Source organism: Lepidochelys kempii, chromosome 15 (genome assembly GCF_965140285.1).
Source record: "Lepidochelys kempii isolate rLepKem1 chromosome 15, rLepKem1.hap1, whole genome shotgun sequence".
Classification (NCBI taxonomy): Eukaryota; Metazoa; Chordata; order Testudines; family Cheloniidae; genus Lepidochelys; species Lepidochelys kempii.
Window position 1 is genome coordinate 1,023,311 of NC_136394.1, and position 27,464 is coordinate 1,050,774.

Here is a 27,464-nt window from a genome sequence, read left to right on the forward strand (position 1 = left end):
AGTTTCTTACCAGCAAAGCCACATTCCTGGGAATGCTCAGATGTGGATTGGCGTCTTTTCAGATCTGTTGTCCGTGAAATTGGATACAATTAACTTAGGCTTGAATAGAGACTGGGAATGGTTGATTCATTATAAAAAGTAACCTATTTCCCCTTGTTTATTCCTTTCCCCCCCCTCCACTGTTCCTCAGACATTCTTGTTAAACCCTGGATTTGTGCTGGAAATGGCTCACCTTGATTATCATACACATTGTAAGGAGAGTGCTCACTTTAGATAAGCTATTACCAACAGGAGAGTGGGTTTTGGGGCGGGGGAGGGGGGAGAAAACCTGGATTTGTGCTGGAAATGGCCCACCTTGATTATCATACACATTGTAAGGAGCGTGATCACTTCAGATAAGCTATTACCAGCAGGAGAGTGGGGTGGGGGAAGAGAAAATCTTTTGAAGTGATAAACAGCCATTTTTCATGGTCTGTGTGTATAAAAACATCTTCTGCAGTTTCCACGGTATGCATCCGATGAAGTGAGCTGTAGCTCACGAAAGCTTATGCTCAAATAAATTGGTTAGTCTCTAAGGTGCCACAAGTCCTCCTTTTCTTTGTCCATTAAGTGCTTCTCGACTGGGCATTTACCTTGCAGATTCCTTTCTCAAGAAGCTGACCAAATGCTTACGAAGGCTACATAGAAATCAAGCAAGTACACAGCAAATATTCGTAACTTCGAATACAAAAATGATACCTACATACAAATAAGATGAATAGATTCAGTAGATCATAATCTTTACAGAGATATGTTACATGGCATATGTAGCATAAAACTATTCCAGTTATGTCATATATACCTTCATAAGCATATTTCCATAAGGCCTTGTGGGGCAGGCAGAATGCAGGTTTGCTTAATTAGCTACAGAGATAAGCCAAGCTGGGAAAGCTCTTGGATACTGAAGTGGGGGTGGTACATGCATCACTGGTAGCCCCACGTTGTGGGTGGAAGAGTTCGCCTTTGATGGCTGTTTGTAGCCAGTCCTAAGGGACTCTGCAAGGAACTCCGTAGCCAGCCCTAAGGGGCTATCCCAGGCGGGAGGGATGGCTCAGTGGTTTGAGCATTGGCCTGCTAAACTCAGGGTTGTGAGGTCAATCCTTGAGGGGGCCATTTAAGGATCTGGGCCAAATATTGGGGATGGGTCCTGCTTTGAGCAGGGGGTTAGACTAGGTGACCTCCTGAGGTCCCTTCCAACCCTGATCTTCTATGATTCCCTCACACGAACAAGTGTCACAGCACCAATAAGAGAACTCATGCTGGTGACAGAGATGGAAACTAGAAATCTACACCAGTTAAATTAACTAGCCCAGCTACAGGTGCTGTTCTTCATGGCCAGGAGCTGATTCTTTCTTTTGCAACATATCATTATGAATGGATCATAAATCCCAAGAAACTGTCACAGTCATTAGGCCCCCAGAGCAAGGTAATGAATTTTGTAAACCAAATTTCTGTTCCTTCAGGGGATTTTTGGCCACAAGGTCTAGCAAATGCCAGGAATATGTAAATGAAACGGATGTGTGGGAGGGAAGGGAGGCTCAGAGGCTAATAGTGAAAGTTAGACAAGATAGTGACTAATTAGCAATAACCTGAAAGGAAAGTAAGAACTGGTGAAAGAACTCACAGGGGGTTGGTTACCTGTTGGAGAAAGTCTGTTTAAAAAGTAAAACTAAAGGGCAAACTCTTTTGGAATAATCTTCAGCAGGCCCTACAGCAAGAGCAGAAGATAGCATTAGCTACAGCCAGTCACTTTATCGGCAGAAAATCAAACATGACCCATAGCTTATCATTGTAACCAGGCTTTGGTCACCCAGCCTCTCACCAAGGCCACTCACACTTTCAAGGCAACTTGGGCGGGGTGAAAATTTTCCATCAAAACTGGTTGTCAGTGGAAAATGGGTTTGTAACTTAGAGATTTTTTTGAGAAAAATTATTTTGAGAAAAATAGCTTTCTATGTAAAATTTCAATTTTTTTTGTTGAAAAACAAATGGCCCAAAATTGAAATATTTTGCCAAAATAATCTAAGTATTTTGAGTCAGCTCTTGCATTGCAGTGCCCCATGGGAGTCCTAAGTCAGTTTCCGCATGGCCCCATTCTCCTCTTTGTCCTAGGTTCTCCAGCCAGCCCACACCTTCCAGGATGTGCCAAGTCTAGGGATTCCCAGGCTGTAACCATCTCCTCTCACCAAAAAGTAGGGGGACCATAGTCCCCTAAACTGAAAACAGGACACTGGCTGAGAGATCATCAGTGCTCAGGGGAATTTACTTACAGCATGCAAAAAAGATATGGCAGTTTCATATATTGTATATATATATATGTTCATCAATTTTATAGTTTCATTTATTTTACTTGCAATTCAGTAGCTACTAGCATTGTTCCTTGTCTTCCTACTGTTCTTCTGGGTGTGAAGCCGCCTGACACCATGGCCGAGCTCTGCTGCTCGGCCCACAGTTTGAAAACCTCTGGCTTATAGTGTTGCAGTAAGTCACCATTTAACTGAGCCAAATACTTTTTTTAACACTATGCTGGATGGTCTGAATAGTAAAAACGGTTTTATTATAAGTAGACCAGTGTGCCCTTGTTGCCAAGAAGGCCAGTGGCATTTTGGGCTGTATAAGTAGGGGCATTGCCAGCAGATCAAGGGACGTGATCGTTCCCCTCTATTCGACATTGGTGAGGCCTCATCTGGAGTACTGTGTCCAGTTTTGGGCCCCACACTACAAGAAGGATGTGGAAAAATTGGAAAGAGTCCAGCGGAGGGCAACAAAAATGATTAGGGGACTGGGGCACATGACTTATGAGGAGAGGCTGAGGGAACTGGGATTGTTGAGACTGCAGAAGAGAAGAATGAGGGGGGATTTGATAGCTGCTTTCAACTGCCTGAAAGGGGGTTCCAAAGCAGTTGGATCTAGCCTATTCTCAGTGGTGGCAGATGACAGAACAAGGAGTAATGGTCTCAAGTTGCAGTGGGGGAGGTTTAGGTTGGATATTAAGAAACACTATTTCACTAGGAGGGTGGTGAAGCACTGGAATGCGTTACCTAGGGAGGTGGTGGAATCTCCTTCTTTAGAAGTTTTTAAGGTCAGGCATGACAAAGCCCTGGCTGGGATGATTTAGTTGGGGATTGGTCCTGCTTTGAGCAGGGGGTTGGACTAGATGACTTCCTGAGGTCCCTTCCAACCCTGATATTCTATGATTCAGAATAGTTTATTCTGCATAGCATACATGTCATCAGCTGGCAAGAGCAAACAGGCCAAATGTCCTGTGACACTAGGGTTGTCAACCCTCCAGGCGCCGACTTTTGTTTCTGCTGGTGGGTGCGCCACTCCTGTCCCACTCAGCCTCTTCCCCGGAGAACCCTCCCCCCACCCCCATTCCCACCTTTGTTCCCTCCCCTGAGGACCTCCCCCGGCACTAACGCCTCTCCACCCCCTCCTCGAGCGCCGCCCATTGACTCCTCTTTGCCCTCTCCTGCCTTAAGGGTGAGTGATGGGGAGAGGCGCAAGCAGCGGGGGCCTTGGGGGAAGAGGCAGAGCGGGAGCAGGAAGAGGTACAGCATGGCCAGGGCTACGGGGGGAGGAGGCCAAGTGGGGATGGGCCTTGGGGCAGAGTGTGGGTGGGGCCACGGTCCGTGGGTGCTAAGCACCCCCTGTTTTTTTCATGGGTGCTCCATGGCTCAAGCACCCGCAGAGTCGGCACCTATGCCCAGTGACATCTGGGGCAGAGATTAAAAAGAGGGCTGCCCTAGCCAAAAGGGGCCGTATGGTCACCCTGCCAAGAAGGGAGCCCATGAAACCATAGGAGGCGTTGTTCTCCTATGGATCCCGGCCGTCTACAGCAGCAAAAGGGAGCATGGGAAACCTGAACTGCACTCCCATGGGGCCCTGCGGCAGCTTTTCTGAATCAAAAGATTTGTTTTCAATTTCTCACCAAAAAGTCAATGGTGCAGAGATGACATTTTCTAGCTCTCTGTAACAGGCCCCTGCACCCTGCACCCAGCACTGAAATGGGGCCACCTCCATGGCACAGAATAGGCCCTGACTCAGAGGGAGCAGGCCACCCACTGAATCAGCCGCACCACTTCCTGTATTCCTCCTGCCTGACCCATCCATCCAGCACTTCATGTATATATACATATAAATACAGTTCATGTATTTCTGCACTCAGCCCCCCCCCCCCCGATTGGGACTAGAGAAGAAACCTCTAACTGGGTCCCCATTGTTAAAGAATTTTGAGCAGAGATGGGCCTGAGCAACAAAGTTTAGCTACACATCTGGATCCAGACGTCCCCAAATCCTTTAGGCCATCTCTAAGGGAGAGCAAAACTATGTCACAGCCTCTGGTGGGGCCCAGCTGTTGTTTACAAAGGGGTTCTTGTAAACAACACACAACTTACTGCAGATACAGGTGTGACTTTCCACCCCCTCCAGTTTCACCCCAGGATAACTCTGTTGGGCTCAGTCTTCAGCTGTGCTGGCATAGGAAGAAATGCTTTAAGACACCTTAATAACCTTCTGATTGTGGGCTGATCTAAGTAGCGCTGGCTCGTAATGATCATCTCCAACTGCTGGAGGTTGCTGGACCACAGCAGTGCCCCCACCCCTCCCCTTTTCCCAGCCACACCCCCTATCCTGGGGGCTGCAAGGGAAGTGGTGTGGATCTGGTTCTGATAGATCTGTGCAGCCCTGAGATTCCCCACACCAGCAGAAGTCCCCAGGAAGTTGGTTAAGCCGGCTTCATTGCCCCTTTGTGCTGCCCAGAAGTACAAAGAGGCTGTGTCAGGGCAAAAGATCTGGCTCCTTGTGTGCAGGGGAGTTACGCCGGCTTTACGCTGAGTGCAAATGAGAGCAGACTCAGCCCTTCTGCTTGCAAAAAGAAATCTCCCACCTGTCAATTGCTGCAGCAAACTCTCGTGAATTTAGGGTTTGGGTTCTGAATCCTGCCATTTCCACAGAGGGATAGTGCTTTGTGATGCCGTGCGTAAGGGTCTCTCACTGCAAGGCCTCTCAGGGCTGGCTTTGGCTGTCCATGGCAGAAAGCACGGCAACAAAAGAAACAACACAGTGACATGCATGAGGCTAAACCAAAGCATTCTGCGCTAAGAGACATGGCTGCGAAGGATTCTGGGATGTGGGGAGACGTGGATGGTTTTGAGGTCACAGAAGGACACGTGGGTGATATTGGAGTCAGGTTAAAATGATTTCAAACCCCAGAAAGAGAATGTGGAGACTCTAGTCCCCCTCGCCCTCTGAGGCACACTGACTGCTCCGGTGACACAGATCCTCCTCGTGCTGTATCTTGTCTGTGGACTGACTCTCCTGAGCCCTGCACTCACATCCATCAGGAGTCTGTGTCAATGCCTGACTCCCAGGGCCTCATCCTGCTTCCTTGTCCTGGCTGACAGTCAGAAGTAACTCCATAGAAGCCAACGGAGTGACACAGGTGTGCAGCCAAAGTGTCGTGACTGGGACTTGGGCGGCCTGGCCTAGCGGGTGGGCCAAGTCAGCCCTAGTGGTCAGAGCAGCCATCCAGCCACAGTCAGGGAGCAGGAGTCAAGCAGAAGGTCGGAACCGGAGCCAAAATCTCCACTGAAGCACAGAGCTGGGGTCCAAAGCAGGGAATAAGGGCAGGGCCTGTAGTAGCAGCAGGCCAGGTACTGGTAAGTTACACAGACAGCTTCTTGGACTGTCCTGCAGGCTTAAATAGTGCACCTGAACCAATCAGAGGGCACCGGTGTGCTGCCAAGATCCTTCCATGGGCAGCCCTTCCTGTGGTGCGTCGTCGCCCAGGGTTTGTAGTGCATTGATCCGGGCTCGGCCAAGTGACAGCACAGCGCATCAGTCGCCAGGAGCCCTTTAGACACAGAGTCTAGTGGAGTCTCCATCCTCAAGAACAGCCCCTGCAAAGAGCCCCCGAACCCAAAAGCCCACACGTCTCCTTTGGTTTTCCCCAACCTTCCAAACGGGGCCGGACCCCGCGGGAGTGCGCCAACATCAGCGGGGTTGGGCTGAATCACACCAGCTGGGGCGACCCAACCCAGGGGCTCCTCCGAACAGAGACATCACCCAGTGTGACGCCCTGCAAAAAGCCATTGCACTCTGGCACTCTGGCACGTGAGCAGCGGATCTGAAGCCTGATTTTCCCCTGGCTTTGCCCCTCGTCATTTATACCTGTGCAAAGGGAGCGTGAAACACACATCAAACTCAGAGCGTTTTACACCCCGTAGCACAGGTGCAGCGATCACACGAGGCACAAGACATTGGGCCCCAGCCCCTCACGCCTTGCGGTGAGCAGCCTCAGACTCCTGCCTTGAGCAGGGCTGTTTATTCTCTGCCCTGGGAAGGGGTTGCCTAAATGTACAGGGTGGGCCACTCTACCTGCTGATGTAACTCAGGAGCGCCACCGTTGAAGTCAATGTCCTTACACTGGTACAAGGGAGAGGAGAATCAGGCTGTCTGAGTCAAAAGTCCTAAGGCACGCATCGTCTGGTCATGAGCACACGAGGAGTCAGTCATTCCCTTGTGTCTGGCCCCGGTCAGCACTGCCCGGAGCAGAGCCCTGGAGAATCAGCCATCGCTGTGAGTCAGTCCCTGGAAGGATCACTGTTCGGCTGCACATGAGGGCTGTACACTCTCTGGGCTCACCCAAAGGGCCAGTGCCCACTGCCTGACTCTGCTAGGGAACGGTCAAACTTGATGGCATGAAGTCTCCTCATTCTAGCTCAACAACTTCCTAACTTGCAGCATCTCGACTGGGCCACCCCGTGAAAGGGCCACTGAGGAAGGTCCAGCGCAGCAGCTGCTCCACGGAGGAGGCCACCCTTTCTCCTGCAAGAGGCAAGCGCCAGAGATCCTCGAGAAATGTCACAATGAAGCAGCCAGTGTCAGCTTCCTTTGCAGCCAGTGGACAAACTCCAGGCCCTAGGCTGCAGTGGCCAGGTTCATGTTCTACGTCTGTCCAGTGCTCGCCAGCTGAGCTCCGAAGAGGACGTTGTCTGCACGGGCATCGAATGCAAGGACTGAGGTAATATGCTGCCTTCATTCACTGGGGAGCGGCATCTCCGCTACGAGTGACTGACACTTTCGAACACGGCCCCAAGGGGGAAGCCAGTCCAGTGTGGTGCAGGATTCATGCAGCTTGCAGGGGGCAGATTGTATAGTCATGTTTAATAAGGGTGGGAGCAGGACTGTGGGTTTCCTGTGAGAGTCCATGCCCTGCCTGGTGGCCCACCTCTTCACAGGCAGCCACCGCAGTTTCCAAAGCGGCTGGTGCTGGTTTGGCAAGGCAGGAAGCAGGGTAGTCGGGGCTGTGTCAGCTGAGAACACCCCTTCTGCACTTGATGCTAGCTCAGCTCCTATGGCGCTCTCTCGGTGGAGATCGAACTGCCCTGATGGCCCAGAGCCCAGGGGAGGGCACAGTGGAGATGATGATGAGATGAGTTTATTATTAATTATTATTATTATCATTTATTTATTTGTATTATCGTAGTGCCTAGGAGTCCTAGCCATGGCTCAGGACGCAATTGTGCTGGACGCTGTACGTTATTATTAGGTGCATTACGGTAGCGCCTAGGTGCCCTAGTCATGGCTAAGGACCCCATTGTGCTGGGCGCTGTACATTATTATTAGGTGCATTACGGTAGCGCCTGGGCACCCTACCCATGGCTCAGGACCCTATTGTACTGGGCACTGTGCTTGCCACCTCATCTCTCCTAGGGGGAATCCACCTGGTCTCAGTGGCCATCCCAGGACGGACCTGCACCACCCTGCATCACAGGGAATGGAGGTCTCCCTATGGCAGTGTTTAACACAGGGCACCCCATTAACTCTGGCCCTTTTTATCTGGCCTTGAGAGCTGACACCTGGAAACTAACACAGGGGAGTACGCTGCCCTGCAGTGCAATCCTGCCTAGGAGAGCGGTGATTGGCCAGTTACATGTGTTCGGGCTAGTCTCCATCCCCTAATACAAGACATCTCATGACGGGAGCTGGGGAGCAGTGCTGGGATGCCGCTGGTTTAGACTCAGTGGAAGCCAGGGGAGATCAGCTGGGGACCAGGCAGGACTGGTAGATTGGAAATTATTGTCTGGTGGCAGGCAGGCACGTGAATCCCCACGGGATGGTTCCCAAACAGCCAGTGGAACATTGTGCGAAGAGCATGGGATCTGTTTTCTAAACGCTGGCTCTTTTCCACTGGTGCTCAGTGGCAGAGGGCGGTCCGTTTCACCAGAGCCGATGTGTGGCGTCTCCGCATCTCGTGCTGGAGGGGAGCTTTGCTGGAACAATTTGCTTGTGATGTGTTGTGGACCATGTGAAATCCTACAGAGCTGCTTCAGGGATAAACACTTTGCGCCTCCTCGGCCCTGCCCCCTGCCCATAATAGAGGCTCAACTTAAATGTAAACCCCAAATTAAAACACATAGTAAGAGAACCAGAAAAGAGCCACAGTGGCTAAACAACAAAGTAAAAGAAGCAGTGAGAGGCAAAAAGGCATCCTTTAAAAAGTGGAAGTTAAATCCTAGTGAGGAAAATAGAAAGGAGCATAAACACTGGCAAATGAAGTGTAAAAATACAATTAGGAAGGCCAAAAAGGAATTTGCGGAACAGCTAGACAAAGACTCAAAAAGTAATAGGAAATTTATCTTTAAGTACATCAAAGCAGGAAGCCTGCTAAACAACGAGAGGGGCCACTGGACGATCGAAGTGCTAAAGGAGCACTCAAGGACATAAGGCCATTGTGGAGAAACAAAATGAATTATTTGCATCGATCTTCACGGCTCAGGATGTGGCTGAGGCTGAGGATGATTCCCAAACCTGAGCCATTCTTTTTAGGGCTTTCTTTTTATCATTCTAGATAGATCTGAGGAACTGTCCCAGATTGAGGTATCATTAGAAGAGGTTTTTGGAACAAATTGATAAATTAAACAGCAATAAGTCACCAGGACCAGAGGGTATTCACCCAAGAGTTCTGAAGGAACTCAAATGTGAAATTGCAGAACTACTAACTGTAGACTGTAACCTATCATTTAAACCGGCTTCTGTACCAAATGATTGGAGGATAGCTAACGTGATGCCAATTTTTAAAAGGGCTCCAGAGGTGATCCCAGCAATTACAGCCCTGTAAGCCTGAGTTCAGTAGCGGGCAAACTGGTTGAAACTATAATAAAGAACAATATTGTCAGACATATAGATGAACATAATTTGTTGAGGAAGAGTCAACATGGTTTTAGTAAAGGGAAATCATGCCTCACCAATCTATTAGAATTCTCTGAGGGGGTCATGAAGCATGTGGACCAAAAGATCCAGTGGATATAGTGTATGTAGATTTTCAGAAAGCCTTTGACAAGGTCCCTCACCAAAGGCTCTTACGCAAAGTAAGCTGTCGCAGTATAAGAGGGAAGGTGCTCTCATGGATTGGTAACTGGTTAAGAGATAAGAAACAAAGGGTAGGTATAAATGGTGAGTTTTTAGAATGGAGAGAGGTAACTAGTCGTGTCCCCCAGGGGTCTGTTCTGGGACCAGTCCTATTCAACATATTCATAAATGATCTGGAAAAAGGGGTAAACAGCGAGGTGGCAAAATTTTCAAAATTACTAAAGGTAGTTAAGACCCAGGCAGACTGCGAAGAGCTACAAAAGGATCTCTCAAAACTGGGTGACTGGGCAACAAAATGGCAGATGAAATTTAATGTTGATAAATGCAAAGTAATGCACATTGGAAAGCATAATCCCAACTATACATATAACATGATGGGGTCTAAATTAGCTGTTCCCACTCAAGAAAGAGATCTGGGAGTCATTGTGGATAGTTCTCTGAAAACATCCACTCAATGTCCAGCGGCAGTCAAAAAAGCTAACAGAATGCTGGGAATAATTAAGAAAGGGATCGATAATAGGACAGAAAATATCATGTTGTCTCTATATAAATCCAGGGTATGCCCACATCTTGAATACTGTGTGCAGATGTGATCGCCCCATCTCAAAAAAGATATATTGGAATTGGAAAAAGTTCAGAAAAGGGCAACAAAAATGATTAGGTGTACGGAACGGCTTCCGTATGAGGAGAGATTAATAAGACTGGGACTTTTCAACTTGGAAAAGAGACGGCTAAGGGGAGATATGATTGAAGTCTATAAAATCATGACTGGTGTAGAGAAAGTAGATAAGGAAGTGTTGTTTACTACTTCTCATAACACAAGAACTAGGGGTCACCAAATGAAATTAATAGGCAGCAGGTTTAAAACAAATAAAAGGAAGTATTTCTTCACACAACGCAAAGTCAACCTGTGAAACTCCTTGCCAGAGGATGTTGTGAAGGCCAAGACCATAACAGTGTTCAAAAAAGAACTAGATAAATTCATGGAGGATAGGTCTATCAATGGCTATTAGCCAGGATGGGCAGGGATGGTGTCCCTAGCCTCTGCCAGAAGCTGGGAATGAGCAACAGGGGATGGATCACTCGATGATTGCCTGTTCTGTTCATTCCCTCTGGGGCACCTGGCGTTGGCCATTGTTGGAAGACAGGATACTGGGCTAGATGGACCTTTGGTCTGACCCAGTAGGGCCGTTCTTATGCATTCTGGCAGTGCAATGGGCACAGAACCTGGTCACATCTCCTCTGCTGGCAGGAGAGAGTTTCCAAAAGGTATGTAGCTGGCAAAGCCAGCTCCTATGTCCCCAGCCCTTGGAGCAACCAGGAGAGTGAGTAGTGAGGGCTGGGCAGGGTGGGAGCATGCTCTGGCTACCCGATTGGTAGATGGCTCCTTAGACACCTGTATTTACTTGGCAGAGTTAAGCGCCTGGGCAGATGATGAGGACGGGGATGGTGTAAAACTGGCTGGAGGATCAAGGAGCTGTAAGTGGCTCCTGCCCCATGGGGACTGATTGCAGCAGAGACTCTGGGCCATTGGGTCACTAGCACATTGGTGACAAAACTGGGTGCCCTTGCTCCATTCTGGCTAAGGCTGTACGTTTGCCATGGCCAGGACTTTTGTGACAACAGTGACTTATAAAAAGAAAAGGAGGACGTGTGGCTCAAATAAATTTGTTAGTCTCTAAGGTGCCAGAAGTCCACCTTTTCTTTTTGCGGATACAGGCTAACATGGCGGCTACTCTGAAACCAGTGACTTATAAGGGGGTTGTCTGCCAAGTCATGGGGCCTGCTTCCCCCAAGGCCTTGCACCTCTTTCATCTGTACCATGAGGGCATAAAATACCCTGAGATGAGAATTCTCCAAAGATAGCGGTGCTGGGGTTTTATGAGCACTCTGTATAAATGTAAGGGAGGGGAATCGGGCCCATGCTTTTGTAATCCGAGCTGCTGAGCGAGATTCCCATGTATTTATACAGAAGTACTCTCTATGTGCTGGATATTTAAGGGAGCCCGGCATCCCATTTGCATCCAACGGGCTGAGCAATTCTGAAAACCTGGCCATTTATTTATCTAAATGAGAGCAGAACTGAAAATCTGGCCCTTATTATCCTTTTGAAATTTCCAGCCCTGTCTGTTCAGTGTAAAGAAATCTGAGCCAGACCTGGGTTTTTAAATCATTTTCTTCAGAAGAACACGTTAGGATGCAATGTTTTCAAATCACCCCCATTGCAAAATAAACAAGATTTGGCTCCACTTAGTGACAACGTGTGACTCTCTCTCCAATCAGTTTTCCTTTGAATTTGTGACTTCTGCCCATTCGCCATGACAAAGCTCTGCCTTTCCCCCAACATTTGCCATGACAAAAAACAAAACAAAACCCAGCCTTGGGCAGGGTCCAGAACGGAGGCCCACAAAAAACAAACACACAAATGCCCTTGTTTTTAAGTGAAGGCCTGGCATGGTCCGTGCTCTGTGACTGTGTCTCTGAGTGCCCCGGAAACCACTGGGAGCTTTCTCAGCTCTCGATTTACAGGGCCAGAAGTGTGGGATCCTTTGCAAGGAGACCATTTCCCTGTGGTTAGAACAGCCGGGTTTCAGTTAAATCGCTATTGATAAAAGAAGAGTTGGAAGTGGTCAGACGGCATGTCACTGCCTTGGGACAGATTTTAACCAAGGAAAGAGCTGATGTCTAAAGTGCATCTAAGCTTTTCTTACAGGACCATGGAGACATTTCCCAGTCTCCAACAACACAGAGAGGACTTCAGCCTGTCTGCTGCTAAGGATTCCCCCAGTGTGAGGGACAGGTCAGGGCCATGCCAGGAGTGAGACATGCACATGGCTGGTGCATGCTTCACTTGGGCAAGCCCTGCTGGCATAATGAGCCCTAAGGGTCATTACAGGCCAGTTTAATGAAGAGCAGCCTGATGCCCAGCTGCCCATTCCAGGATTAGGGGAGGAGGCAGAACAGTGAGGTCTTTGGGCCTCCTCCCCCTTGGTGCCCCGAGTCCAGTTCTGGCCTGTCTCAGAATCTCCAGCACTGTAGCAAAGAAGGCAACAAAAAGACACAACTACTTGAAACACGCCAGGCTCCTTGAAACCCTGGGCCTGCTCCCACACCCAGACCCCTGCCCTCCCAGAAAGGGGGTATTTCAGCCCTTCCCTAGGAGCTGTTTCCTTGGTAAAGCCCTGAGCAAGGTACGTGCTTAAGTCAGAAGTAGGCTGCAGCTCCTTCTAGTCCGGCTGCTGAACATTCCCAGCTCCTGTGATGTGCTCCTCTAGTTATTCCTTGTCTCTCACTCCTAAGGAGATGAGCTGTTCCCCACTTCAGTTAATTTGGTTCATTTCACTAGTACCTGTGATGGCAGATTCCTCCTAGTTTTCCAGCTGGCCATAGAGTCTTCCAGGATAGACAAGACCTGAACTTCTTATGTACAAAACAACAGGAGGACTTGCAAACAAACTAACCCTTTCAGGCAGTCTTCAAACCATTCTGCTCCAGTGGCCTTTTACGCCCACTTTGCAGAGATCAAAGCACTTATGCACAGGCTTTATTTAAAGTCAATGGGACTTTCAAGTCTTTGTTTAAAGTTAAGCAGGTGCTTCAAGTGCTGGCAAGAACATAAGAACCAAACTGGGTCAGACCAATGGCCCATCTAGCCCAGGATGCTGTCTCTGACAGTGGACGGTACCAGGTGCTTCAGAGAGAACGAACAGAACAGGGGAGTTATCCTGTGAGCCATCCCCTACCATCCAGTCCCAGCTTCTGGCAGTCAGAGATTTAGGGATACCCAGAGCATGGGGCTGCATCCATGACCATCTTGGCTAATTGCCATGAACAAGGCAGTGGAGAATCAGCCCACAGCATCTCAGTCCTTGGTATGGAAGGATCATTCATCTCCATGAGTCAAAGGGGAATTTATGGCTGTAATTATTCAATCCTGGGCTTCCCCAGACTGTGGGTGAAGTCCTGAGCTCCTTACTCAGTCCCTACTTAGCGAAACTCTCCTTGATGTCACATTCGCCAGATGTGGGGAACTCTGACCTCAGACCTGGACGTTGCTGCTTGCTGGAGATGAGGTGTTTTAGTTAACCACACACCAGAGCCCCACCCTGGATGTCAGGAGCGAGCCACCTTCCCCTCTCCATCGCTCGGTCAGCCTTTCCTCAGTCTATCCACCCAGGCAATGTGGCTTAGGGCTCAAGCATTGGGCTGGGACTTAGACATTCTGAATCCTAGGCCCGGCTTTGTCACTGGTCTGCTGGTGACCTTGGGCAAGGCAGTTCTTCACTCTATGCCTCAGTTTCCCCAACTGATGACACCAACCACCTTTATAAAGTCTTTGAGACCTAGTGATGTGGTATTCAAAGGTGGCCACTGATTTTGGTGTCTGGGGGCTGATTTCCAGAACCGAAGCCAGCAGGTGCCATGGCTGCTCCGCTCTTCTGGCTGCCCCATCTCAGCAACAGGATTGGAGGGGCTCAGGGGTGTGAGCGGGGGTGGGGGCAAGCAGGCCCAGAACTCCTCCAGGGCTGGGGCAGGGAGAGCGAGCTCCTCCAGCCCTGTGGACACGGGCGGAGATCCAGCTCCTCCGGCCGGCGGCTGCGGGAGAGCGAGCTCCTCCAGCCCTGTGGACACGGGCGGAGATCCAGCTCCTCCGGCCGGCGGCCGCGGGAGAGCGAGCTCCTCCGGCTGCAGGGGCTGGAACAGCACAGCAGCGACTGACCCTCCCTCACAGATGCAATAAGCTGAGTCTAAACATCACAGCCCATTGGCATCCCACCACCTCTGAGCGTGCCCGCCCCAGTCACAGGGACCAGTGTATCAGAGAGATGGCTGGGGATAGGAATGTAGCAGTGGCCACTTTAAATCAGACCCGAGTCCACGTAGGCTGGCAGCCTGGCTCTGACAGCAGCCAGCACCAGATGCTTGAGACAACAGTGCAAGAAACCCCCTTGTGGACAATTAAGGAACAGCCTGCTCCACGGGCCGTTGGCTCGTGCCCTGGACCACGAGGGTTTAAACGCCACGCCTGGTGTTGCTTAGCCTAGCGAATGTATCGGGGTGCTCCCATAGGAATGGCAAGGCTTTTCTTAGACGGCCGAAGGATAAGGAAGGATAAGCTCTTGAGGCCTGGGACTCTAGTATGTGCATGACATCCTGGCCCTATTGTAATCCATGGAAGTTTTGCCATTGACTTAAATAGGCCCAGGATCTCTCACTAAGCTGTACAGGGCACACTGGGAACACACTCCTGACTGAGCCCCTGGTTGCTGCTTAATATAAAAAGCAGAACTAGTGGACCTGAGGGGCTGAATAGCCAGCTAGGCCCTCCTCAGCTGTGCTAGTGGGCTGCGGGGCATGCTAGGGCGACTCCCTCGTAGAACATTGGGAACCAAGGGTGTGATGCAATAGTCTGACCAATAATTCCCTTCTCTTACAGCATCCACGGCTCACTTGGGCCTTGGGGCACGTGCTCTCCCGAGCCCCTCTGCCAGTTCAGTCCCTAGGGCGCAGGCTCCTGGACCTTTCAGAACTCTTCTGGTTCTGGCCTGGCACAGATGCCAGCAGAGCTTAGCATTTGGTCAGCTCAAGCCATTAGCAGCAGGGTTTCAGCTGGAGCCAGGACTTGGGCAGCTCGCCTCTGGGACCGAAGCTGAGAGGTGCTTTACACAAGGTAACGTGCAGGGGCTGTGGAATACGGAACCTGAGCTGAGCTCCTCAGGAATCCGCTGACCTTAAAATCCTGGCACAGCCAGAATGAATTTGTTCTTGAGAATGGTACTGACGAGCTGTTTGCGAGAGCACCTAAAGGATGACAAGATTGGGGCCCCATATTGCTGGTGGCATGCTAACATATGAGGTGAGATCTTTAGATAGTGCTCAGCTTTGGCCTAACTCAGTTCTCATGGTTAGTCATGGCAAATCTCTCCGTCACTGCAGGCCAGTGCTGAGAGCCCCAGAGTAAATGCTAGGCCTTGCCCCAAAGGCTGGATGGTGAGGCATACCAGGTGGGTTGAGATGCACAGGTGCTGCAACTCAGGGTGCAGGGGTGTAGCAGCCCCCCCCCCCCCGTCTTGAAGGGGGTTTCATCATCTACAGGGTTTGCAGTTTGGTTCAATGGCTCTCAGCCCTTCCCCCCCACTATACACATTGTTCCAGCCCCCGTGTTGAGATGGCGCAAGGGGATAATGGCAATAAGACGGTGTGTGCAATCCTTGCTTGGGCTTGAAGCACTGGCTGGGGGGAAGCTGGGTGTTTCAAAGGTTGAGTGAGATGAGAGCCCCACCCCATGGTCTTTTTTAACATGACTAGAATTGGAGGGTATGTGAGTCAGCCAGCAAGTTCATTTTGAAATTGAAGCAGAGTGGGGCTGAACTGTGGGCATATACAACCAGACCCACAATGGATTCTGAATGAGGTGAGAGCTTTTGCTTCTCTAATCCAGCAGACTCAGCAACCTAGTCCAAAAGGAAGAGCAGAAACTGCATCTGCCCACTCCTTCTTCCTCTTTAGCTCATCCATGCTTTGTTTAGTCAGCCGTGAGGTTTTTTGCCTCTCGAGAAGAACCCTGAGAATATTCTGTGCATGGCTTTGGCTAGCCTGCTTCAGCTCCACTGCCATATCTGGGCTAAATGCTGGAATTACTGGGGGAGGTTCTCTGGCCTGCGTTATACATGGGATCAAGACCAGATGATCAAAAGGGGCCCTCCTGGCCTTAAATACTCTGAATCTGCCTGGGGATTTGCCCCAGTACAGCCATCAGCGTAGCTGCACAGATACAACCTCTAGTGTAGAAGGTCAAGCTGCGATTTGCAATGGGCTAGTTTAATTTCATCAAGTAATTGCTGTGCCTGTTAACCCAGGGGTGCAGCCACATTGATGGCTGTAACCAGGGCAAATCCTTAGTATAGGATAGTATGGGGTATAGGACTATGTTGAAAGGCAGAGAATAATCAATACTTCCATTTTAATGAGTTGTTAGCCCAGAAACCAGGAGGCCATGCCAGTTATTCTGATCTTCTTTTATCTTTGTTATGATTGGACCGCACAGATTTACCATTTTGGGGATCTGTATTCCAAAGTGTCAAAATCCATATGCAGAGGCCAAGAGGATGGAGAAATCAGCTGCAGAACTGGGGCTGAGTTAATGGGAAGCCACTCCGGGCCCCAGGTTGATTTTATACCCTGAAAGCCAGGCAGGATTCCTTCAGGGTTCGGACCGGGAGTTCACTGGACTCAGTTGAACGAGACAGAAACAGGATCAGCTGCATATAGGGGACTTTTGTGCATGTCCTTCCCGGTGGTCCTGCAGGTTCTACAGCCAACGTGAACTGCAGAGAGGCACCTATTCAGCAGGGCAGAGATCCAGATTTCAGCGATTTGCAGTCTGGAGAAGAATGTTCCTATCGTCTTAATTTTCATGTCGGGCACTACTCTGGCTGAGACCTCTTGAGCCAAGGGTGACTTGATTATAGCCCATACGTACCTATTTGGGGAACAAATATGTAATAATTGTCTCTTCAAGCTAGCAGAGAAAGGTCTGACACAATCCAACAGCTGGAAGTTGAAACTAGACAAATTCAGACTGAACAAAGGTGCACATTTTGAATGGTGAGAGTGATTAATCAATAGACCAATTTACGAAGGGTCGTGGTGGATTCTTCATCACTGCCAATTTGTAAATGAAGACTGGGTGTTTTTCTAAAAGCTTTGCTCTAGGAGTTATTGTGGGACCTGTCACTGGCCTGTGTGATACAGGAGGTCATACAAGACCAGAGGTTCTCAAATTTCATTGCACTGTGACCCCCTATTACTACATGACCCCAGGAGGGAGGACCAAAGCCTGCACCCACTTGAACCCTGCCGCCCCACTGCTCCAGGTGGGGTGTGGGGGGGAGTCGAAGCCCAAGGATTTCAGCCCCAATGGGGGCCTGCAACTTGAGCCCCACCACCCAGGGCTGAAGCCCTTGGGCTTCAGCTTCAACCCGGGGCAGTTGGGCTCGGGCTTTGGATTTGGCCCCAGGCCCCAGCAAGTCTAAGCCAGTCCTGGTAATCCCATTAAAATAGGGTTGGGACCCACTTTGGTGTCCTGACCCACAGTTTGAGAACTGCCTGACTAGATGATCACAATGGTGCCTTCTGGCCTTGGAATCATTGAATTTAGGGGACTCAGGCTCCTCTTTTGAAAAAATCTCACCCCAAATTCTTTAGACTCCCTGTCTTGAGCCATCCTCTGTCACCTTCCCAAATCCATATTAATTTTAAAAAGTCAATCAGCCCACTCAAATGGTTTTTCCTTGTTAAGTGAGAAAATTGCACCTCCCTCATTGGGGAAGGTGAATTACTGACAAGTTAGCACACTGCTCTGGAACTCTGGAGAGGTGGCTTCTATTCCTGGTTCTGCCATTGGCCTACTGAGTGACCTTGGGCAAATTGCTTCATGTATTTGTGCCTCAGTTTCCTCCTCTGTAAAATGAGGACAATACTACTTGCCTTTCTTTGTAAAGCTCTTTGAGCTGTTCTGATGAAAAGCTCTATGTAATGCACATGATGCATCATGTTGACTATATGATTGATGCTATCTTCCGATGGGCTCCTGCCTGGTTTAGACCTACCAATCCAGAGATGACAGGCTTTGCTATGAGGGGCAGTGTGATCTAGTGGGTAGGGCATAGGCCTGCCGCTCAGGAAATCTAGGCTCCATTCCAGCTCTACAAACTGACTTGCATTGTGACTTTGGTCATGTCATCTCTCTTTCTTCTCTTGTCTATTCAGATTTTAAGCTGTTTTGGGCAGGGACTGTCTCTTGTGTCTGTGCAGCACCCCATACAATGGGGTCTTCCTTTCAGGTAGGACCTCTAGCTGATACAGTAACACAAATGAATAATAGGTGCTTCTGGAGACTTTAAGCAAAAATCTTCAACTCCAAATTGACGCAGGTGGTTCACTCTTTCTTCTTTGGCATCCTCCCCTGGGGTAGGGATGACCATTATAGGCACTTGAGCTAACTCACACAGGAGTTTTGCAAGAATTGGTGATAATTTCTGGGATTTTAAAAATCATTTTTCTGCCAAACCAGTGTCCACTCTCACTCCTCACATAGAGTGATGGCTTTTGGAGCTGATCCTAGAATCTCTGACCCCTGTTCATATGTCTTTGATATTCAGAAAGAAAACAGGAAAGATCTTCTGGGCAAAGACTTTTCTAGGCAATGTAGCAGATTTTAAAGTTATGCATCAAAGCTTAATTAATGGATTAAACTACAAAACTCCCATTGAATTTGGTGAGATTAGTGCAGCTAAATCCTCTAAATGGCTTTGGGAATAACACAATCCAGCACATGTACCCGCTCAATGGAGTTTTTACAGCAAGTAGCATCTGCCTGTAGCAGGGGAATTTTGGGTATCTATTAGTAATTATTAGTAATTAAAATAATACCTAGTAGCCCCAACTGAGCTCAGGGTCCCATTGCACTAGGTATTGTACAAATGCAGAAAGAGACAATCCTTGCCACAAAGAGTTGACAAAAAGACTTTCCCAAGGTCACTCAATAGATCAGTGTTAAAGCTCTGATTAGTATCTAGGTCTGCTAACTCCCCCCAGGGCAGTAACCATTAGGACACGCTGCCTGCTAACTCTTCAGATTGAAGATAGTGCCTCAGGCGGAGCCTGGGGACAAAATGTGATCCCCACTTTAGTGTGGGGCCTGCTGCTTGAGCTCCCCTGACGATGCCCCTCCACCAACAACTGCTGTTGGTTTTTCTTGCTGCTAACAATCCTTTTGTCCATGTAGAGTGGAGCATCCCACAATACAGCTGTTTGAGCTGTGTGCACAAGTTTCCCACTTGCAAGGGGTGGGGTTTTGCACACACCCTGATGCAGTCGCAGCTAGTGCGGGCACAGTTAGCTGTGGGAACTTACTCCACCCTGGAAGCTGCTGCTTGCCATGTCCTGCTCATTGACATTTAATTCAGATACACGAAACATACGTGCTGGACCGAGCTGGACACCCCCAGCAATGGTACAACCCAGCAACATGCTGGGGCTGCACGCTCAGGCTCAAAGAAACTCGAACAAGCCGGCGTATCTTCATATTTGTACACATGGTCTCCATTGTTTGTTTTACCCACACCGCCTTTTCTAGGGCCAAAGCAAAGTGAGATCCACGCTTCTCATGGCCACCATCCAGGAGCTGAAACATCACAAGTTCAGCCCTTGCCTCATTTGGGCTAGTTGAGACATTACAAAATCCAGTGAAAGAGGAGAAGACAGAGCTAATGGGTGAGATGGAAGCGCAGCCCAGTGGAACATGGGTTCTGTTAACTGAGTTTGTCTATTTAGGTGGTAAACTCTCTGGGGTATGGACTCTCTCTGTGTTTGAACAGTAACTAGCACAGTGGGGCCCAAATATGACAGTAATACAAATGATTAATAATAGATACCAAATGCCTCTCACAGATGTTACTTACTGTGAAATCCCCATGGATCTGGAACATGCACTGGACTGTGTTATCGCATGGGTGGTAATAGTTTAGGTAAAACGATTCCTAGCTGCCATTCTCTGTTCTATAATATTTGCTTTTTGTGGGGCACGTTGTGGCAAAGGGGCGAGGCCTGAGTTGATTGGGCATTTGTAACACCTGCCATCTTGGCGGGTACAGTGGGGAATGAACCAAGAACCTCCAGAGCTGAAACACCCTGGCTCGTGGCTCGTGGAACTGGCTCGTGGCCTGTCCTGCACAGGCACATGGGAGGCTGCAGCGCACCCCCACCTGGGGTTACCCGTCTGCGCCACAACCAGCACTGGGATCACCTTCCCTGGGAGACATCGTGCCCAGATTCACCCGCTCAGCTGTGTGCTGTGGCTGCCATCAAAGGTGAAGCTGCAACAACCAGCCAAATTGGGCTTGTGCTGTTTTTCTGCTTTGTGAGGGCGGATGGAGCCCTAACCAGGGGCAGGTATGTTTTTCCCTTAGAAATATCAGCAGTGTTCACTGAAGCCTTCCTTCTTTTGCTGAACGACTTGTTGGGTGACTCAGAAATGCCAGTTGGTAGCTTTTCCCGCCGTTAGCTGAAGGAAACACACTGAGATCTTAGCACAAGTACCAAGAAAGTGAAAGCTGATTCATCGAGGGGAGAGTCATTTTCACTCAGACTGTTTAACGACTTGTTTCACTCAAACGCTCAGGAGGGAAGCTGGCTGCTGTCAGAATCCCACCAGCTCTCCAGTCATCCATAGAGCCTTCTGGGGTAGGAAAGAGCTGAATTTCTAATACAAAGGGGGAAAGACCCAAGATGAGAAAATAAACATTAAAAATCCCCATCTTTCACATTGAATATGCATAAGCACCTAGCACAGAAATAATTAATAGTGATACCGAAGCTCATCTAGCACTTTGCATCAGCAGCGCTCAAAGTGCTTTACAAAAGAGGCCATGCTCCCACTGTACAAACAGGGAAACAGATACAGCGAGAAAAGTGACTTGATGAGGGGGCCTTGATCCCTCATTTGGATCTCTCAGTGCTACTGCAATAATCAAACTTTACAGGCCTTCTTTTGCTGTAATAAAAAAGCAAATTCACCTTTATGGCCAAAGAATGATCCAGCAGGATGTCAGAGGGCAGGCACTGTCCCTTTATGCTTTTTTAAAGGTGCTCCCCTCACTGATGAGCACTAGCCATGACATGAGTAAATATCTCAAAGACAGCTGCCTGGTCTCCTCACTGCAGCTCAGAGTGCCCTAATGTTTGGCTTCAGAGACATTCAGCTCTTAATCAACTTCAGAATAATGTGCTGTGTTTGATGTGCTGTTGGAAAGACTTGAGGGAGTTACCTGCATATCCAGGACATTCTTGTATTCTCTGTAATATCCCTTGCTTGGGTGGTGAATGACTCCATAAAACATTACGAGGTTCACAGGCCACAGAATGTTTGCTTAAATCTTTGCTATGTCATTTTTATACATCATCCTGTAGACATGAAGTTTAAGCATTTGAACAATGGCATTAACCCCTGCCTGACCCCCCCCTCTTTTTTTTTTTTTTTTTGATGTTCTAATATTCCTCTGCTGACATGGATCAGACCTGCCTGGGGACAAGGTAATTTGCTCATGTGTGTGTAAATTCTATACTTCCTCATAGGACTGGGCACTTTGGAACAGAACCGCTGAGTCCAGTACCACGTTCCCTTGCCACATCTGGTTTGGAAATCCTCTTGAACACAATGTACCTGTGAGACTCATTGCCACAGGAAGTTATTGAGGTTAAGAACTTAGCAGGAGTCAAATAGGGACTGGACATCTATGTGAATAATAACACCATCCAGAGTTACAATAGTAAGATTTTTTTTTAAATCCTATGAGTTTTAGAGATTGCAAATTCTTTGGAGCCCGGACTGTCTTTTTTGTTTTCTACAGTGCCTAGCACAATAGGGTTGTAGTCCTTGAGTGGGGCCCCTAGGCGCTAGCACTATAATAATAATCCTCATGCTTCAGGGCATAAGCCAATCCCTAACTAAAGGGGTCAGTAGGAAACTTTCCCTGGGGAGAAGATTATCCCACATGTGTCTACTACAGGGTTTCTTGCACCTTCCAGTGAGGGATCTGGTACTGGCCCTCATACATGTGGACTGGGACTCTGGACTGAGTTATATTACTGACTGCCACTGGCTTGCTGGATGACCTCCCTCTCTGTGCCTCAGTTTCCTCATCTGTAAAACGGGAATAATGCCACTGACGTCCTTTGTAAAGCACTTTGAGATCTGATGAAAAGTGCTGCATAAGAGCTAGGTGTTATTAGGTGGCAATTCCTATTTTGTCTGAGAGCAGCCAATCCAAAATGCTTCAGACAAAGCCATACAAATCTCATTATTCACCTTGTTGTGTCGTACTAAATAGGGTGTAGGAGGGAAAGATCTTCCTAATCCCAGTTAGTGATTCACTTTCTTATCATAAAGACTGAGGCTGGGAAGCATTAGGGTCTCATGGTTAGGGCATTGCAATAGCCCTCTCAAGATCTGGATTAAATTCCCAGTTCCACAATAGACATCCTATGTGATGCTGGGCAAGTCACTCAGTCTCTGTGAAACGAGGATAATAATGCTGTCTCATAATCTTAGCCTACTTATTGCAACTGCAGTTGCTCTTTTTTATTCATATACATGTCCAGTCCTTTTATGAGTCTTGCCAATCTGGCTGCCACCACACTATCTAGAGGCAGTGAGTTCCGCAGGCTAAGCTAAATTTATGTCAAAATCTATTTCCATGTATCCATCTAGAAGTTAGCTCCTCCTTAGCACAGGCCAGGACATTTCAGGTGATCATTTATTCAGCTGTAACCACTCATTGCAGCCATCCTGACAGTAGGAAGTTGAGGCCAAATTTCAGCTCCACATCCTTCCTCTCTAACACAAAAGCCCCTAGTAATTTCTGTGTTAAAATTAAAACTCTGTGTAACAATATATGCAAATTAAGTGTGGTCCTTGCAGTCAATCTTGCAAAGTTATGCAGCACTGGTAATCGGGACTTACTTCACCCTTCAGTGAAATGCAGCCTCCTCTGGGATGGGATGTGGCCGCTGTGCAACAGCATACAGCAATATTGCACAGGAGGGCAGCTCATCAGGACAAGACAGGGACCCAAATAAAGCCCAAACTAGTGCTATTTGGAGAAAACCAAATGTCTCAGCATTTGTGGTGTATGTTTCACTGCGATTTGGATGCCTCAGGGGCCACATAACTCAGGGTCAGCTCTTCCCATGGGATTGCCACTGTCCAGGAATAGCAATACAGGTTGAGGATCAGACGTTGGGTTATTTCAGACCCATGTGTATGGCTCCCTGGAGCATTACAAAGCCAGTGAAAAATGTAAACACAAATATTTTGGCTACAAAGACTCAACCATGTGCCCAGCCCTACTAGACAATAGTTTAAGACAGGAAGCGAAGAAGAATTCCTGCAGAATTGAACAAGAAGAATGTAGGGAGGTGGGACATAGACACCCAAACTGAAATGGAGCAAGAACACTGTCACCTTTCCTGATCAGTCCCAGAGCTCTTCAATGACTCTGAGTGGCCAGGGCTTCAGTTTTACATTTCACTAAGGAATTGGCATCTCCTCCTGTGACAGGTTCAGTCACAGAGATCCCCTTGGGACTGTCACCTGATGTGCTGAAATTACTTCTGAGCCCATTTTCCCTGCCAGCTTGAGACTCCAGAACCCTGCCTTGTTGAGCCGGACATGCTAGCCTGCTGCAACACAGATTCAGTGTCTGGGCCATGCCCCCAAAGCTGCAGACTTTAACCAAAAACAGCTCAGCAGGTTACCTGTCTCCAGTCCCCAGACATCCAGCCCCCAGATAAATCTGTTTTACTCTGTGTAAAGCTTATACAGTGTAAACTCATAAATTGTCCGCCCTCTATAACACTGATAGAGAGATATGCAGAACTGTTTGCTCCCCCAGGTATTAATCACTTAATCTGGATCTATTAATAAACAAAAGTGATTTTATTAAGTATAAAAAGTAGGATTTAAGTGGTTTCAAGTAATAACAGACAGAACAAAGTAAGTCACCAAGCAAAATAAAGCAAAAACACGCAAGTCTAAGCTTAATACATTAAAAAATTGATTATAGGTAATATCTCACCCTCAGAGATGTTCCAATAAGCTTCTTTTACAGACTACAGAGTGGTAGCCATGTTAGTCTGTATCAGCAAAAAGAACGAGGAGGACTTGTGGCACCTTAGAGACTAACAAATTTATTTGGGCACAAGCTTTCGTGGGCTAAAACCTACTTCATCAGATGCATGCAGTGGAAAATACAGTGGGAAGATATATATATATATATACACAGAGAACATGAAAAAATGGGGGTTGCCATACCAACGCTAATGAGACTAATCAATTAAGGTGGGCTATTATCAGCAGGAGAAAAAAACTTTTGTAGTGATAATCAGGATGGCCCATTTCAAACAGTTGACAAGAAGGTGAGAGTAACAGTAGGGGAAACCTTCAGCCCCCAACTAAAACCTCTCCAGCACATCATCAAGGATCTACAACCTATCCTGAAGGACGATCCCTCGCTCTCACAGATCTTGGGAGACAGGCCAGTCCTTGCTTACAGACAGCCCCCCAACCTGAAGCAAATACTCGCCAGCAACCACACAACAGAACCACTAACCCAGGAACCTATCCTTGCAACAAAGCCCATTGCCAACTGTGTCCACATATCTATTCAAGGGACACCATCATAGGGCCTAATCACATCAGCCACACCATCAGAGGCTCATTCACCTGCACATCTACCAATGTGACATATGCCATCATGTGCCAGCAATGCCCCTCTGCCATGTACATTGGCCAAACCAGACAGTCTCTACACAAAAGAATAAATGGACACAAATCAGACATCAAGAATTATAACATTCAAAAACCAGTTGGAGAACACTTCAACCTCCCTGGACACTCAATTACAGACCTAAAAGTCACAATTCTTCAACAAAAAAACTTCAAAAACAGACTCCAACGAGAAACTGCAGAACTGGAATTAATTTGCATACTCGACACCATTATATTAGGCTTGAATAAAGACTGGGAGTGGATGGGTCATTACACAAAGTAAAAACCATTTCCCCATGCTAATTTTCCCCCAACTGTTACTCACACCTTCATGTCAACTGTTTGAAATGGGCCATCCTGATTATCACTACAGAAGTTTTTTTCTCCTGCTGATAATAGCCCACCTTAATTGATTAGTCTCGTTAGAGTTGGTATAGCACCCTCATTTTTTCATGTTCTCTGTATATATATATTTTTTTCCTACTGTATTTTCCACTGCATGCACCTGATTAAGTGGGTTTTAGCCCACGAAAGCTTATGCCCAAATAAAGTTGTTCGTCTCTAAGGTGCCACAAGTACTCCTCGTTCTTTTTTCAGACTAGACTCCTTCCTAGTCTGGGCCCAGTCCTTTCCCCGGTACAGTCCTTGTTAGTTCCAACAGACATCTCAGGTGGTAAGCAGGGGCTTTCTCATGACTGGCCACCACACTTTGTCCTGTTTCATCCCCTTTTATAGCTTTGGCACAAGGCAGGAATCTTTTGTCTCTTTGGGTCCCCACCCCTCCTTCTAAATGGAAAAGTACCAGATTTAAGATTGATTTCATTATCAGTTGACATGGTCACATGGTCCTGCGAGACCCCAGTCTCCATTCTTCCTGGGCAGGCCCACAGGTACACAGGAAGGTCTGCAAGTAAACAGAGCCACTTACAGTTCATTGATTCTGAATGAACCGGCTTCCCTTAATGTTTGGAACCCTTAATGGCTTCCACTTAAATGTTGACATCAGTGATACAAGTTTATATCTTATTCTCCTAACTCCAGATATAGAAATAATACATGCAAACCAGTAGGATGACCACACTCATTAGATCATAATCGTTGCAATGATGCCTTACAAGAGACCTTTTGCATAAAGCATCTTCCAGTTACATCATCTTCACGTTTATCAGCATCTTTTCATAAAGCTTGTGGCGTGTGATGTCACACCTCCCATTGTAGCCCCTGCGAGTGCCTTGCTGAGGATTGGCGCAATTGGGTGGCACACTCAGAGAGGAGATTGCCCCCTGCTGCAGAGCATCCCTATCACGGCACGGGGCATTGGAATTAGTGAGGGCTCAGAGTAGATGGCGCCCCCTATTGATTGCTCACACCAGTGACTGCTGCACAACTCTCCCTAGCCTCACGCTGGGCACTGGAGTTAGCACTACGCAGAGCAGACAGCCCCCTCCTGAATGAACCAGGCCACTGTCTGCAGTAAGGCACCCGAGCATCATGCTCAGGCACTGGGGTCAACATGGATGCAGAAGGGAGAGCGCCCCCTACTGAGTCACCCACTCTGCTCCCTGCAGCTCTGTGCCCTCAAGCACCCTACTGGGCATTGGTTCAGTACTGACCCAGAAGGAAGAGCTTGCTGCATTGAGACACAAGCATTGGCTGGCTGTTCCTTGGAGCTCTCCCACCCAGGGACTGGAACACGCTCAGGCTGCTGGTGTGAACAGGATATAAACTTGTTAGAACTGCTTCCGGGCTTGAGCATGGCTTTAAAAAATCACTTTAACCCCGTTATGCCCTATCCACACCTTACAGCACAGCTGTGTTCAAGGGCAATTGTGCTTCTTTGATGTCATTGGGGCTGTATTGCTGGCCACCAGCCAAGGAGCCCAGCCCTGTGTGTTCAGACAGCATCCACGAGGCGGAGCTGACTCAGAAAAGGAGCCAAAGTGGGAATTGAGGAGGAGGGGATTTCAGCATACCCCCCAGTGTTGCAGCTGGAAATTAAACTGCATCTTCCTGAGCAGGCTTAGCAGCCAGCCTGAGCACACACTGCAAGGGAGCATCCCGGGGCAGATGGCTCTTGTGTTTCTTGCAGTGCTAATATAATAAAATCAACCCGGCCTTGAACCAAATGCGGGGTCTGAGTCCACAACCTACAGAGTTAGAAGCATGAGCTGCTGCGACCAGAACTAAAGGGTTAACGCCCTTCACTGTCAACAGCACAGCAGGGCTAGTGGAAAATTTTCCATCAAAACTATTTTCTGCCAGGAAATTTGGTTTTCAGCCTAATGAAGATTTTTAATGAAAAGCGTTCACTGTCTGTAAAAGATGTTAAAACCCCCAATGCCTGGGACCAGAAACACTTTCCTGTGGAGCAAGATGGCTGTTGCAAAGAGCCAGCCCTGAACCCCTAACAGCAGGTGGGCTAGTTTCCATGTCAAGTTCAAATCCATAAGCCTGCCATAGGCTGTTGTCACACTCAGGAGTGTGCAGTGAAGTGACCCAGGACTTGCCTACAACAGCCCGGCACGGAACGCCTCATTCACGAGCCCACTGCAGCACATCAACTGCTTGAGCTGGCAGAGAATTCCCAAGTGATTGCAGCCATGTTCGAGACCATGACACACAGCCGAGCAGTTGCAATTCCATCCCTTTCTCCCTCCCTGATTCATGTAAATGTCTATTTTGTAACATCCCCTCCCACTTAAATACTTTCCCGGCCAGC